Raw genomic sequence first — 14,097 nt, forward strand, 5'->3', positions numbered from 1 at the left:
AAAAAAAAAAAAAAGAGTAGAAACTTTAGTAGCTTAAAAATAGAAGTTCTTTGTCAAGACAGGAGGTGAGACTCCTATAGTAAAGCAAAAATGAAATGCTGAGGTTTCAGCTCTCCTTCCTCTGTAAGGTTAGTCTCTGAAGTGAAAGGGACAGCCAAGGATTCCTTTGTTTGGTGGATAAATAGTGGTAACTTGGGAGACCAGTTGTCATGTGATTATGATCCACCTAGAGGACTCATTTACTTGTGGCAGAAGTTTAGCTGCCTTCAAGTCCTTTGCTACCTGGTGAGTGAGTGTTCATGATGACAGAGGCTAGACTGAGCAGTTAAATCTAGACTTCGGATTCTAGCATAAAAAAATTAGGGGGAACATTTCTTTTGTAGGAAAAAAAAAACCTTAAGTTTTATCTTTGGGTTAAGCATATTATTTCTTTCAAAAGGAGACAAAACTAGTACAATTAATGACTGTGAGAATAGGCCACATGTTTTTATGAATGTTTTCATAGGTCTTTCTTATTGTGTAGACTGCAAGTTTACGTGTGTATATACGAACATCAAGGAATATGAAAACTCATATAGCCATGTGCATTGTCTTCCTAGATCAGTGGTTCTTAATCTTCTTAATGCTGTGACCCTTTAATACAGTCCCTCATGCCATGGTGACCCCAACCATAAAATTATTTTGTTGCTATATCATAACTATATTGTGCTACTGTTATGAATCATTTCTGATGTAAATTTCTGATGTGCAGGTTTATGATGTGTGATTCCCAAAGGAGTTGAGGCTTACAGTGAAGAATGGCTTCTCTAGAGTGAGTGTTATTCATTTATTGCGGCAAGAAACATACACTACACTAGCCTTCACTAATCCGTTTTCCTTTCCTAGTAAAGATATTTTAATTATTTCATTTAGTTTTGTTTACTTAAATGTTGCATTTGAACTGTATCTGGATGTCTAGGAGGGGAAAGGTCATGGAAAGCATATGCAGTCTGACTAAACATCCTGTTATCTGAGCCTCGGAAAGATAAGAAGCATCTCTTATTCCAAGAAACAAATGTGGGTGGAGAAGAATACTCTTTTCACCCTTCAGAAGATGAGAATAAGTTTCAATGTCTGAGCTCCTGAAACAAAAATCTTGTATCCATATTTTCCACATATAAGGGAATGAAGGCAGATCCCTGTTGCTCACCCTGCATAAAAACCAATTCAGAATGGATCAAAGTCCTTAATGTAAAGCATGAAACTTCTGCTAGGGGAATACATGTAAAATACTGAGACATGGGAGTAAGCAAGGGGTTTTCTGGGGAAAAATTCTCCAATGGCACAGGAAATAATCCCAAGAATTGACAAATGTGATAATGAAAATTAGAAAGCTTCTGACACACTCACCAGAGTTGAGACAGCCGATGGGGCATCAGCAGTCTATCAGAAGGGAATTAATATTTAGGTTAGATGAAGAAATACAAGAAGTAAACAACAACAACAACAACAACAACAACAACAACAGCAACAACAAAACCCACCCAAGAATAGGTAGTCTTCAAAAGAACTATAAGTGGCCAAGAAATATAAGAATAGCCATTTAAAATCTTTAGCTATCAGAGCGATGCAAGTTAAAATTCCTTCCAGATCTCATCACACACCAGTCAGAGTGGCTGTCATGAAGCAAACAAATGACAAGTGGGGTTGTGAAGAAAGGGAAAACTCTGTTTACTACAGTTGGGGGGTGCAAAGTTGTGCAGCTACTGTGGAGAGAGCACAATATTCTAAATCAACTTACAACCTAAAAATAAAACCACCAAATGACTGAGCTGCACTACTCCCTGGCATTTATTCAAAAGACTCTTAGTCAATATATCCCAATATCTACAGGCACATCGCTGTTCACTGCTGAGCTATCCACAAGAACCAGAAGATGGAAGGAGACCAGCTGCTAATTAACATATTAGTGGATAAAGGAAATGCAATTTTATGTAGCCATAACGAAAAAATGAAATCGTGACGCATGATGTTAAGCTAAATAAACCATGCATAGAACCTATCCCCTGTTTACTCTTAAATAAACCATCTAGACTTCATTTATTTATTTATTTATTGCAAGTGGGAATGTGAAGTTGTTTGACCTTTAAGGTATTGTCTCTTTTTTATTTTGAATTTTTGTTAAACCAATATTGCACTTTGTCTCCATTTGGTTTAAACAATATACATGGACTATTCCTATCATATTAAATGGAAATTTGCTGAGGTAAGGCCAAAGGGATGGCACAAAGAAGATACGACCATTGAAAGCAATCCAAAATGTCTTCCTGCTCAATAACAGTACTTGCAGAGCAACATTTTTGATTAAAATAAAGTCAGCTCACTCCCAAAATATTTCAGATATTTCATAACTTATAAGAGAAAATTGCTTTGTAAAGAGGTCAGCTAGTGGTTAGTGTTTAAAAGTAAAACTAAAATATATATATAAAATCATATCTAAGGTTTCTATAACATAGAAAACCATGGTAGATATTAAACTCAACTTTGGAGAGGCCAAAGGAGTCAGCATAATTAGCATGCAAAGTAATGAGTGATAAAACACCTTATGTTTTATAAGTTTGGTATAATTCTTAGCATATCAAATACGTTGGTAAATTTCAAGTGGAATTAACAATATTCCCTTGCTGCTGATACAAAGTTAGTGTTATCACTTGGAAATCCTGTTAACCCTTTAACTACAGGAACTCTGTTGAGTTGAGACAGGGAAGGGTTCAGTGGACATCAGTGTTATGGTGGAAATGATCTTTCTTCCCATAGCAAAGGGATTTCTTGCTTCTCATTGAGATAATCGATTCTAATGTTATTAAGCAATGGCCCAATAAATCTGCCCTCATATTTTTCTGATACAAATACAATATACCTACCACTGTTCAATATCTTTCATATGTGAAGTAATAAAACTAATTCAATATGAAATCTTGTACTTTACATGTAAATTGGATTGCTATGGGTCATTAGATTTCTTACATAAACAATATATTTTGTTTTAAAGAAAAAAATATTGCTCCCGGTTTAACATTCTGAATGTTTATAATGTGAAAAATCACATTAACAGAGTACATGATGTCTGGGGCGTGGCAAACAGAGACAGAAAATAGAGATTGTTACCTTCCAGTAAAGTAGCTATCTTCCTTGGGCAGTTTCCAAGAGGACTGCCAACAGGTGAATGCTTAGTGATGTCCAACATAATGAAAAACAGTGATTCTAGAATTATTCTCTAGAGAGTACACAGAGGACCATGCCTGGTGCCTGAAGCAAAGAAGCCAAACCAAGGCAACAAAATATTTGGGTCTCTAAGAAGACAACTATGATTCCAGAGAAAGATAATGACATCAGAGGCCAAATCAGGCCATGTAATATGATGTCACAGGACCTATTTATTTATTTTTTCTATCAACTCATTGATTTCATTGTAGTCAGACATTATTTCATGTTTGGGCTTATTTATTTTTTATTTGCACAAAAATCTGCAAATCGGAATTCAGTAGACAAACCTTACCCAAGTGTACTGAAATATTTGCATCTTGGCCTCCTTTATAACACAGATCCTTGTGCTCTGCCACAGCTGTCAGAGTAATGGCTTTCTCCCCCTTTATCTGGGTTGGCTTTATTCCCAGATTCCAAATGAAAGAGACAGCATTTTACTTGACCACCCCATTCCAACCGTTAAATACTGCGCCTTCAGGCTCCGATGCTCTAATGGTCGATTAAAGTTGATAACAGTCTGTCCAATTTCCATTTTTTTAACACCCAGCTTGCTGAAATTGTAATATTGTAAAAATGTGAAGTCTTCAGGACCTGCCTGAGAATGTGTCTGGATGTCAACACATAATAATAAACAAGGGAAAAATAGTACTGTCAACAAGTCTTTTGAGTTTGCAGAGCTTGAGTTAGCAATGTGGTTGAGCCAAGCTTGTACAGTACAGCTGAGAAGGAGATGATAATCAACTGGTCTACTAAATGGGATCTCTCACAGAGCTACTCACAGTACAGTGCAGAAGGGGAAGATGCTCAATGACTTTTGAAACCATCAAATAACATACATTTCATTCTCTATCTGCCTTACCTATAGGTAAATAGATAAGCCTTTCCTGGCTCTACAAAGACCTTTCCTTTCTTGGAAGACCCATTTAATCACAGTTTTTAGGTTTTGTTGATTTCCTTGAAAGGTCATAGAGGTACAGATCTAATTGAAATATTCCCTTAGATCTAACATCTCAGTGGGTTGGAGTAAAATAGCTTGAAAGACTTTTTTTTTCTTCCCCCTCCAAAACCAACCACAGGTTGGTTCTCTTGAACCTTAGAAAAATGGAATTAGAACCAAGGCTTCAGACATGGATCTGTAGACCAGTAGAATTCTGAGCAAAGCAGTTTGATCCTAGTCATCTAAGTGAAGGAAAAAAAGAGTGAGTACTTTCCCAGGAGCACACTCCCTGATCTGCAGTATGCAGTTTCCACTCAGTCCCTTCACAGTACCAGTCAGCTGGCCTTTCTTAGCCACGCTTGGATTCTTTCTCTGAACATGAATGAGCTCCCAGAGTTCTCATCTTTGGTAGGCTAGTCTCATTTTTTTCAATCAATTGCTCAACTCTGGGATGCTTTTATCATGTTGAAGAAGCAATTGCCCATTTTCCGAGTCTTTGCTGCTAAAGTAAGTGTAGACGAGCCCTTCAGACTCTGCCAAATTTATCACTGCTGATAAATATGATATTTTTGGGAATGTGGCTTCCATCTCCTTTTCTATCTAGGTTGAAATGAAGACTAGAGAATTTGAAGGCCAAATATTTGGTTCTTCATATTGCTACCTCATGGGAGCAGTGCTTCCTTTTCTTAGACAAAATAGTTTTCGCTCTAAATGAATAGATATTATTGCTTAGCTTCTTGAAATATTTTGCTCCCATCATCAAAGTGAACTCTAGCTCTCACATACTTTATCCTGGTATCAGGTTGTTGTTGTTTTTTCCTTCTCATGCCTGCTTTCTAATAATGTAATGAGAGAAGAACATGAATTTCAGCATCAAAATTGATGTAATGGCATGTTCTGGTTTGGGGCTAGGTGAGTAGGAAGTTTACCTCTCATAGCACCTGAGAAGCATGTGTTTATTGCTCCTTTTTTCTTCAAGAGATTGTAGGTGGTTGACATTAATTACTGAGTTAACAGAATCTAGGATCACCTGGAAAACTGATCCCTGGGCATCACTATAGGGACCACTTGCCCACTGTGGGTTGTTGCAGTACATCTCCAACCCAAATATGCCCCAGCAATGAAAACATAACTCAATTAATATGAATACATGCTGTGTGCCTAGATTGGGCAGATCTACTGCTACATCTTCCACATCTATGAGACCCCTTAGAACTTGTAGATTCTCCAGGCCATGTGCTTCTGCTCTGCTTTTCTTCTTCCTCCTCCTCTGTGTCCTCTCCCTCTTCCATTTTCTCCTTCTCTCTTCCCACCTTCTGCTCTACCTTTCCTTTTATCTGCCCAGTCATCAGGTCTCCTTTATTTTACAAATTAAGGTGGGAAGCTCCTTTACAGGAAATCACCTGAGTGTTCACTCATTCCTTGTTTGCAGCCACACACAGGAGAATGGAATTAACATTAATTAGCCCCAGGGCAATCCACAACAGTGGACCCTATATGGGATCCTGGACTATATAAGTGGAGACAGAGGTAAAAAGCAAGCACCAATCCACCCATATCTGCTTCCTGATTGTGGATGTGATGTAACCAGTGGTTTTAAGCTTCTGCTCCCTTCTCCTTTTCTTCCTTGCTGTGATTTCAGAACGCTGAGCTGAAATCAACCCTTTCTCCCTTAAGTTGTTTTTGTCAGAGTCTTTGATCACAGCAACAAGAAAATAAACTAAGACATTGGCATTTACTGTATTTTTCTAAAACATTTTTGATTTCTGATTTCCAAGGTGTCCACACTTTAAACAGTATGTATAAGTTAGATAACAAAATCATCATCATCATCTAGGACCGTCCTTATTTTCTAGAATTAGACATCTGTAGCTATTTACCCGGAAGAACCCTCTGGAAGCCAAGTTTGCTTCTCAAAAATCCACTTCCATTTATCTCAATCCTTATCTCATGGATTTTCTTTTACATCTCATGCATTCCTGAAGAAATTCCTGTGACATTAGGCAATGACAGTAATAATAATAGTAACAACAATAATGATAGAGCAGTTTCCTACCTAGTGCTTTATCGGGAATCAGATACTCTATGAAGCATCTCACTAAGATGAACTCATTCTGTTCTTATGGAACTCTGTGAGGAAAATATCATGGCTCTTTCCATTCTATAGATGGAAAAACTGAGTTTGGTAACAAAAGGTTTCTAAGGTCAGAGAGCTGAGAATGGTAAAGGTGAGATTTGAACACAGGAAATCTGACAACTAGCATTGTGTGGAGCTTATTTTAAGGGTGAACTTATTTTTCTTGACCTTGACTGAGATGAGAAGTTGCTCTGAGCCTGGCGTTGCTGAGCGGGTATTTGGGTCTTCTGTGTGTCTGTGAATTGTAGCATTTCTACAATTTCTGTTGTGTGCTCTCCTAATAAGGCTTTCTGATTATCCCATGCACGTGCTTTACAGGTTGTAAATCTTGGCTTCACATCCAGGAGTTAGACTGAATGCTCAGCCTTGTGTTCTGTCACTTGACAATGTGCAGTACCACCCGCGTCCTGATCCATCTCTAAAGTGCCTTCTATAGTTCTTTAAGATGCGGCTTGACAATACAAGATGAGTGGGGAAGACAGAAATTACAATAGGAGTTTGGAAGAAAATAGAAAATAATTAGAATAATAGGTAGAAGAAAGGAAAAAAAAAAGGTCTGTTATGTAATGTCTTCTGAATTGGATAATTTATAGGAAAGTACTTGAAAAGCCTTTGATGCTCTCCAGTGGGAGGTGGCATTATTATGATAATTGTTGCATTTGTTTTATCATTTTCACCTTGGGATTCTGGTTTCTGCCAAAGCTGAAGACAGAAATAAATCAGTAGATGGATTGGAAACACTGGAAGCTGGTTGCTGTTGAAGGACCACAGGTTGAGATGCTGTCTTCTCAGGGCTCCTGCTGCTGACCGAGTGAGCATTTCCAGTATCAAAAGAATGCTGTCCATCATGGAGCTGCAATCAGCATCTGAAAAGAAAGATGCTGTAAACCAGAGACATAAGGAAGGTCCTGGTCTCAAATCAAGGCTAGCCAGGATCAGTTCAAATCTCAGAGAAAAGATGCAGGCTACTGAAACACAGAACAATCCCAACCCGGCAAATGAGTTTTAAAGAATCAGAAACAATCTTGCCAATGTATCCGAGAATGAGGCAAGGCAGGGGAGAAAAATAGGCCAAATAATAAGTGTGAAAGGGGATTGAAGCTAGTAATGACTCCAAACTGGCCAAGCTGTGAAGCTGATTTAAAAATCTGCTCAAAAACAGAAGCAATGAAGGAAAGGAACTTGGAAAGGGTGGCACAGTGATGACCTTGAAGAATAATTAAACAAGAGCTGAGAGAGAGGCTCTGCTGCAGCTCAGAACCTAGAGAAATCAGCGTTGGATGGCAGGATTCCGAAGGCATTAAGGGAGCGTGTGCTCTCTGAGCTAATTACTTCACTTACTAGGGCGGGGGACAACTAATAAGCATCTAAGGATGCTAAGAAGGGAAGTGATTGTAAAAGGTAGTTTAATCTTGAACCCAGACAGAAACATTATGGAAATGTAGTTCAATACAGCTAATGTCAACGTATAATGGGGGATGTGACGGAGGGACCCAGAATCCAGTGGGTAATGGGATCATTGGCTAGAACCATGATTGATTTCTTTCCCCCAAGAACAAAGCTGGTCCAAAAATTGATTTTTTTTTTTCCCCCTTTGTGCACAGGAATTGGCCGACTTTTAAAAGATAGAACAAATCTTTGAACTTACTCACACATTTGGCACTGGGGTTCAAATCTTTTATTTCAAAGATGGGGTAACTTGGCTGTATGGAGCCTTGCCATGTGGCTTGAGAGAAGATCATAGCAGAGGCAGGCGGGGGTTCAGCCGGCTCATAGCTGAGGGGGGAACACCATTGTCCAGCTGAATAGAACTTTCAGGTTGCTCTCAGTTGGAGGATTCCGACAGATTCGTGAGAAAAAGAAGTGCTGCTGGGCCGTGGTGGCACATACCTTTAATCCCAGCACTTGGGAGGCAGAGAGGCAGGCAGATTTCTGAGTTCGAGGCCAGCCAGGGGTATACAGAGAAACCCTGTCTCAAAAAACCAAACCAAACCAAACCAAACCACCAACAACAAAAGTGCTTCCGACTAAAACTAGGAAGTTATAAAGTGAGATTTGGCTAAGTAAAGCTAGATGCTATAGTAGTAAAGCCACTGGGCTTGAAGTGACTCTGGCCTTGGATGAAGGAGTCCCTTACCTGGTAATTTTGCTAAATTTGGGGGGGTTTCCTATAGACCCAGAGTCCACAGTCTTAGACAGATGGTCTCTATTTTGCGGGGAGGGTTTAGTTGAGTGAACCCTACCAGGTTTTTCTTGGTGGGAAGTGGGGAATCAAATAAAAACTTACAGCTCTGGCAGCTGAATGGGGAAAGCACCTTCTGTTTAAAAAAAAAAAAACACAGCTCTGAGAGACAATGGTTTTAGGGATGAGTTTCTCTACGTAGATGGTGACTGTCTGTCCAGCTTCAGTCACCCCTGGACTTCCTGTCTCACCTAAGAAGAAAAATTGTAATTTGTGAATGTGACAATGCAGGATACATACTTTGGAAGACTGAAGTTAGGATGGGATACCTCAGTTCTATCCTATTTTATTACCATAGCAACAGAGTACCAGCAAAAGACCAAGCTAGGGTTAGAGGTGAAAGAAGAAGATGGGAACTCCATTTAAGACCCAGTATAAAGGGAAACTTGAAGAACATGGGGAGGACAAATAGAAAACACAAGAGGAATTTGAATTCTCTGGTTAAAAAAAAAAAAGAAACTCATTAAATATAGGCAGCTCATAGCTATCTCAAACTGAGGGCCACATTACTTCACTTCATATTGTTCCATACGTCATGTCTGAACATCTTAGGGGGAACTGAAAAGCAGGATGGTAAAAGTCAGAAGAAACCACAGTGGCATTGGAACCACGAAGTATAACACATGCATGCAATCACAGACTGGCAATGAAAACAGACAGATGGGAGCTCAGTTCTTCCAATGTTTGTGCCACAATTGCCCCATTGGGCATGGTTAACCAGACCAGTCATAACTTGCAGGCTTCAGAACTGGTTATGATTGATGTTTACTTTTTTTTCTTTCAGTAATATGCTTTGAAGCTTACTTTCCTTAACTGAGAAGTAGTGTCCTAAGACTTAAAGATGGACATCAACGGACAGAAACACACATCTTAAAAATTTAATCACTAAAATTTAGAATTGATATGATATACTAAATTGAAGAAAATGATATGTCAAAAGTAGAGAAAATTGAGAAAAATAATAAACTCATCAGAACAAAGACCACAAAAGAGGAGACAAAACAAAAAAGTAATGTGCATATGTCATAGATAAGCACTTACACACAAACCGTTGATCCAACTGTATTGCTAATTCCTTTAAATATCAATGGTCTAAATAAAAAAAATAGGAAGACAGAGCTCCTCAGAGTGGACATAAACAAGAACCATTCATGTTTTGCTTACAAGAAAGACATTTGTATATATTAAAGTTGAAGTGATAGAAAAACACAACATGCTAGTATCTACTACAGATAACTGGGTACATTGTGGTAATTTCAAGGCAGACTGTAAAACAAGGAAAAATATTAGGAGCATAGGAGGATGATATAAAGGTGCCTTTTGTTTCAAGGAGACATAAGAATATTTAATGTCTGTGCAACTAGCTGGAGAGTGCCAATATACACGAGACAAAACTAATAGAACTTTAAGAAAAAGTGGCTAAGTCCATTACTGTAGCTGAAGACTTTAATACCTCACAGTAATTGGAAGATCAAGCAGGCTGAAAATTAGTAAGGGTATAATTGGAAAAGCACCGTCAATCAACTGGTTCAAATTGACATTTATAGAAGAGTCCATCCAATAACAATAGAATCCACGTTTTCCTCAAACTCACATGGAGAATTATAAAATAGAGTACCTTTGGGCTATAAAACTCATCTTAACAAATTTAAAATAATGGAACTTACATCAAATATGTTCATTGATAATAATACAATTAAAACTAGATATCCATAATAGGAAAGCACATGAAAAATACTCAAATACTAGAGAATAAAGCAAAACATCACTAAATAACCAATGAGTGGAAGAAGTCTGAAGAGCATTAAAATTGTTCTGAGATAAATGAAGATTAAAAATATACCTTACCGGAACTGTAGGCTGCACTAGAAGAGTGCCTGAAGAGAATTTATAGCATACACACACACACACACACACACACACACACACACAAACACACACCTTTAATTGAGAGTGTAGGCTCCTACCTCATGAAACCATAGAAAGAAAAACAATCAAAACCCAATTCGGGCATGATAAAATAATTCATAAAACCTAAAGCAGAAAACAATGGAATTGAAGACAGGAACACAACAAAGAAAAGCATGAAACCTAACTCTTGTTTCTTGACAATGTCAATCAAATTGATAAACATCTATTTGAGCCTATCTCAAAAGTGGGAGGAGGGGAGAGGGAGAGGGAGAGGGGGAGGGAGAGGGAGAGGGAGAGGGAGAGGGAGAGGGAGAGGGAGAATTTATCAAAACTAAAATCCAAAGAGGGTGATTACCTTTGATTCCGTCAACATTTATAAAATTATGTAAGTGTAGATATTTCTGTGAATCTATGGATATGAGTGTAGGTGCTTTTGGAACCTAGAGATGCTGAAGTCCACTGGAGCTAGAATTATAGAAGGGTATGAGTCATCTCCTATTCCAACATAGTTTGGGGGAACCAAATTCAGGTTCTGTGCAAGAGTGGTACTTACTCTTAACCATCTTGAGTCAAATCTCAAGTTTTAATTCTGTAAACATTTAAAGGATAAAGAAGCACTTGGTAAAACACTATTCCCCCACATATAATATTGATTAAAATGGATCAATTTTAATTAGTTTTTGAGAGTCCCTTATGTATTTTGATTATATTCACCTCCATAACTCTTCCCAGATCCACTCCTCTTCCAAAATTTGTGTCCTTTAAGAAAAAGAAACAAGCAAACATAAAGACCAAGTTGTACTGCCCATAATCTTACATTTTTCCTCTTTTACTAAAGAGTAGTTGGCTTACTAGGGGCTACACTCTTAGAGAAAACTGTCTTTCCATTTCCCTGAAGGTAACAGTTGACAATAGCTTCATGGGTAGGATTTTGTGTCCTACTTCCATTTTTATGCTTGGGTTTGAATGGGGTTGGTCTAGCACATGTTTTTTGCATGTTGTCGCAACTGTGAATTCATATGTGCAACTACCATGTTGTGTTTGGACGACACTGCTTCCTTGTAGTCAAGCGTCCAATGCCTCTTCTGCAATGACCTCTGAGCCCTGGAAGGACAGAGTCCAGTATGTATGTTCAATTTGGGGTTGAACATTCTATAGTCATTTATTCTCTGAACCTTGGCCAGCTGTGGGTCTTTGTGTTAATCACCATCGATTGAAAATATACGTTTCTCAGCTAAGTGTTGAGAGATTTACTTATCTCTAGGTATAGTGGTTGGCCATTAGGATTCAGCTTAATGCTATATCCATTTAGCAGAATTAGTAATAGTAGGTTCTCTTTTAAGGGCTATTGCCTACCTGGCTATAAGTTCTTAGGCTGATCATGGCGCTAGGTATAAGTTTTGTGGAGCCTTACTGAAATCCAATCAAAACGTGCTTGGTTAGTCCCATGGTAACTGGGCCACTATTGTATCAGTGACTCTGTTCTGTCATGTGAGTCATTGTTGTGTTTTTCCAGGGTCACACTGGGTATAATTGATGCTTACTTTTCTCCTTTGGGAATATGCACAGTACCTTCTAGAACAATGGAAGCTAGCCAGTAGGGATACAGCTTCTAGGAAAGTATCAGCTTGATTTCTTCATGTTTTAATATTCTAGTATGTGCTGTCTTTTGCAATAGACTCTCACTGAAAAGTTTTGGAGGTTAACTAAGAGCAGTGGAAATACTCTGTTATGTTTAGGAAATCTATGGTACTTCACTACCAACAATTCCTAAAGAAGTAGCCCATGCCTGAAATTGGGCTTTTTTTTTTTTTTTTTTTTAAGCTTCCTTGACAGTTGTGAAATACCAAGGTTTCACAAAGACAAATAATTCTATGTACCAATTAAATAAGTTGAAGACTACGTAAATAGTCTTTCCTTTTTTTTTATTAGATATTTTCTCTATATACAGTTCAAATGTTATCCCCTTTCCTGGTTTCCCCTCCCAAAATCCCCTATCTCCTCCTCCCTCCACCTGTTCACCAACTCACCCCTGCTTCCTGACCCTGGCATTCCCCTACACTGGGGCATAGACCCTTTACAGGACCAAGAGCATCTCCTTCCACTGATGACCAACTAGACCATCCTCTGCTACATATGCAGCTAGAGCCATGAGTCCCACTATGTGTACTCTTTGGTTGGTGGTTTAGTCCCTGGGAGCTCTGTAGGTACTGGTTAGTTCATATTGTTGTTCCTCCTATGGGGCTGAAAACCCCTTCAACTTCTTGGGTACTTTTTCTAGCTCCCTCATTGGGAACCCTGTGTCAGTCCAATGGATGGCTGTGAGCATCCACTTCTGTATTTCTCAGGCACTGGCAGAGTTTCTCAGGAGACAGCTATATCAGGCTCCTTTCAGGAAGCACTTGTTGACATTCACAATAGTGTCTGGATTTGGTGATTGTATATGGGATGGATCCCCAAGTGGAGCAGTCTCTGGATGTTCATTCCTTCAGTCTCTGCTTCACACTTTGTCGCTGTAACTCCTTCCATGGGTATTTTGTTCCCCTTTCTAAGAAGGATCAAAGTATCCACACTTTTGTCTTCCTTCTTCTTGAATTTCATGTGTTTTGAAAATTGTATCTTGGGTATTCTGAGCTTCTGGGCTAATATCCATTTATTAGTGAGTGAATATCATGTGTGTTCTTTTGTAATTGGATTACCTCTCTCAGCATGATTTCCTCCAGATCCACCCATTTGCCTAAGAATTTCATAAATTCATTATTTTTAATAGCTGAGTAGTATTCCATTGTGTAAATGTACCATAGTAAATATTCTTTCAAAACACATAAAAGAAAGCAGCTGGCTCAAATGGTTAAGCACTGAGTGATGACAATTTTTCACAACTCACCTAGAGAAATAAAAACAGAAGAAACACTTCCCGGATGATTCTATGAGGTTGGCATTGCCCTAATACAGAAACTAGATGACATCTCATGAAAACACAGGTGAACTGGTCATATAGGAGCAAAAGCTTTGGTAAAAGGTACCCAAGTTATAGTCAATGTTGTGTGGAAAGGAATTATACACCATGACCAGACAGGATTCATTTCATGTATGGGGATTAGAAGAACAGTAATGTTCACCATGGCAATAACAAAGACAGGGAAATCAATGAGGGTAAAAGAATCTGCATTTGTGGACTATAAATACAAGTTAGGGGGAAACTGAGGTGAGGGATAAAGCTAAATCCTTGGTTTTTAGAACCCCGGGTCAGAACAAACCTTTAACTGGAAGGATGGGACCTTGGTGACTCTTAAAGAGAAGCAACTCCACAATTAGTCAATTAGTAGTCTTACTTGTTTATTTTAGGTTTAGAAAGGCAATGCATGCTCAAGGCAAAATTTCAAACAATAGTAAAGGTCATGAAAAGTAAGTTTCTCTTCATCTTATCATATTATCTGTATTTTTTTCAATAGTTTCTGATTTAATCAACTTGTGTATAAAGTTGCTATGGGCATTTTGACTGGTGCAGCTGTGTTGTCACCAAAGCATACATATTCACTAGTGTTTATGTAATTGTGATTGCTTTTTCCTTACAGTGGACATTATTAATTTAAAAATTTGCCAGTTAACAGTTGACTTATA

The sequence above is a fragment of the Mus pahari genome, chromosome 7 (genome assembly GCF_900095145.1).
Source record: "Mus pahari chromosome 7, PAHARI_EIJ_v1.1, whole genome shotgun sequence".
In the NCBI taxonomy this organism is placed as follows: Eukaryota; Metazoa; Chordata; class Mammalia; order Rodentia; family Muridae; genus Mus; species Mus pahari.